This window comes from Triticum dicoccoides, chromosome 3B (assembly GCF_002162155.2).
Source record: "Triticum dicoccoides isolate Atlit2015 ecotype Zavitan chromosome 3B, WEW_v2.0, whole genome shotgun sequence".
Lineage (NCBI taxonomy): Eukaryota > Viridiplantae > Streptophyta > Magnoliopsida > Poales > Poaceae > Triticum > Triticum dicoccoides.
The window spans coordinates 156,042,053-156,044,823 of NC_041385.1; the positions used below are offsets into that span (position 1 = coordinate 156,042,053).

At 48.5% G+C, this 2,771-nt stretch overlaps 1 long non-coding RNA gene across 1 annotated transcript in view; it reads left to right on the forward strand.

Moving 5' to 3' along the window:
- Positions 1–1,192: 1,192 nt before the first annotated feature.
- LOC119275307 overlaps positions 1,193–2,771 on the forward strand; it is a 4,246-nt gene continuing 2,667 nt past the window's right edge. Inside the window, exon 1 of the long non-coding RNA XR_005135612.1 lies at positions 1,193–2,726. This is a non-coding gene — a long non-coding RNA (uncharacterized LOC119275307). The remainder of the gene's footprint in view (positions 2,727–2,771) is intronic.

The following is a 2,771-nucleotide window of genomic DNA, read 5'->3' on the forward strand; positions in this document are numbered from 1 at the left end:
GGTGTTTGAGAAATGGATGACCGAGACACAGTCTTTCGGAAGCATTAACTCTCTACTACGGGTAGACAGTACCACCTACATCCCCTACATCTGCTAGTCTACCTCTTCAAGAGCTCACGCAACATACTCAACTATGTCAAAGCCCATAATGGCTTCTGGCTGCACACGAAAGTTTCTAGCATGAATAATCTTATGATCCCTTTAAGCCTGGGTGGCGAATCGTAGGATGATCACACGGGTACTCCGGGATATCCTAGGACAACACTGGATTCTTCAGGTGCCCGCAACCAATCCACCCAGATGTGTATTTAAGTAGCCACCTTAAGTTAACCATTAATTAACAATACTCACATATGTCATGGATACACTCACCCAAACCACGTCTACGAGCATAGCATAGCAATCCTGAGCATAACGTAGAAGGAACTCCCAAAGGTTTGAAAATAAAAGGGCAATAGATTCTACCTCATCATCTACTTCCCAAACCCACATGTTAATCAGATCCTAACCATGCAATGTTTGAGGATTGTAAGTAATGTATAAAAACTGGGTAATAAAGGGATATGATCAAAGTGTTACTTGTCTTGCTGACGATTTGCAAAACCTAGAGACTCGTAGTAGCACGCTTCGCACTCCGGGAATTCTATTGCAAATAAACAGTAGCATACATAAGCAATTAAACAAGAAGCATGGGTAAAACTCAAATAAGAAGATCCAACCAGAAAGTTCAACTGAAGAACTTCGATTTGCAAAAAGAATCAACTCAAACGGAGCAACGAAACTCAAACTACGAATGAAACAAGATTCGTTTACTAATCTGGACTAAAGTCAAATTTTAGAATACCAAAATCATGTTCAAGTTGGTTAAGCAGAAAGAGGGCTTCGAGACGAAGATTTAGGCGCTGGTTTCATCTAATCTATACTTCTATATCTATATCTATACTACTATTAAAAGAGCAAACATAAACTCCCCTAAAGCCACACAACAAATTGTACACGGGATAAGCAGGACCCTCCGATCAAATCAAATTAAACATATCCTACTGTCCATATTATGTAAATGGTCTGCCACCCAGATCAACGGTTTAGATCAGATGTTCTGCCGAGCAGACGCCGCGGTCTGCCAATTGTCCTAGCGCTCCGCGTCCCGGATTGATTCCACCCGAATCGCGTTGACGAGCTGTTTATCCCGCTAATTTCTCTGCTCCAGGCCTCACGCTCGATCTCCCTCCCAATTAATCTCATCTTCTCCTCCGGAGCGCCAGGCTTGCTTGCCCGATCTGGCACCGTCCGCCGCCGCTGGGCCTCGCCTAGACCACGCGTCGCCGGCGCTGCCGGCTGTCCGCCCAAACGCCTCCCTCTCCTCTCCCGTTTCTCTCCTTCGCCCGCTGCCGTCGTCCGTCCGACCGGCCGCCGCGCCACGCGCGCCGCCGCACTGGTGCGTCGCCTGCCGAAGCATGCTCTCACGCCGGCGACCTGCGCCGCCCCACCGCCGGCCCTCCTGGACGCCATCTTCACCACCGTTCCTCCTATCCGCCGTCGCACCGGTGCATCGCCCGCCGGAGCATGCTCTCAAGCCAGTAACCTGCGCCGCCCCACCGCCGGCCCTCCTCGACGCCACCTTCACCGCCGCTCCTCCTATCTGCCGCCGCCCCACGCACGCCGTCACCACACACCTCTAGCCGGCGGCCTCTCCTTACGCGTGTGTCGCGGGTCGACGCCTGCCGCTCCTCTGTGGTCTCGCCTGATAGCCCTGTCAGATGCGGGGAGGAGGACGAGGTTGCCGCAGAGAGGTCGCCCCGCCTGCTACCGGATCCGCTCATGGACATCGTGCCGCGCATCGACGTCCGCACCAAGCAGTGCCTCCCGCTCCGAATGCGTCAGGCAAACCGCTCTGAATCGTGCAGTGATATTTTGATCTAATTGTTCCAGAGGTACGCAGTTGCTTTTCTCTGCTAATAACATCTTGGAGGTGGCATGCCTTTGGTGAAGGAATTGGAAGCTGGCGTTGGTTTTATTAGAGGATCCGTCCAGGTCAGACGTTCTTATCACTAAATATGGTGAACGGGGGTCTGAAATGGGAACTGTCAATTACAGGCATGCGTATTGTTTGACATTCTTCAGAAGTAGTGCTAGGCATGCGTATTGTTTGACATTCTTCAGAAGTGCCATTTCCTGTCAAGTTGAATGAGATGCTATTGACATCTACCATCTGAAAAAAAGGAGATTGGTTTGTGTTGTGCAATTGGGTTGACTAGGCTTTTATTAATTTTACATTCAGGAAGATATGCTCCTCCGCGTGAGCCACACCAATCTCAAAGGCCTCTTCCACTGTCGGTCAGCTCTCCACCCCCATCTCCGCTCACTGATTTCCTTCACTTTCGAAATTTCTGTGGATTATACTCTCCTGTGCAATTGATAGTGAGAAATCGAATGCGAGGTTTACTGATGATAAGCTTCAACTATGTAGTGGTCTCTTGCATGGCTTATCGGATTTCGTGTAATTTGCAAATAATAAACTGACAATACAGCAAAACTTACTGAAGACATCTTTTCTTTCCAGTCAAAGGTACTTCATCATGCTTGCTACTATAAGGAAGGAAGTGGAACCACGGTTCATAAATAATAAGATTTTTCTGTCTGTTTTTTATTCACACTGTACTGCAACGGTTATCTACTTGCAATCAACCACTACATCTAATGCTTCCTAGATCTGGAACGTCAAGGTGTGGTTTCCTTGTTTTTCACTATTCCATTTGACGCTTCATTTT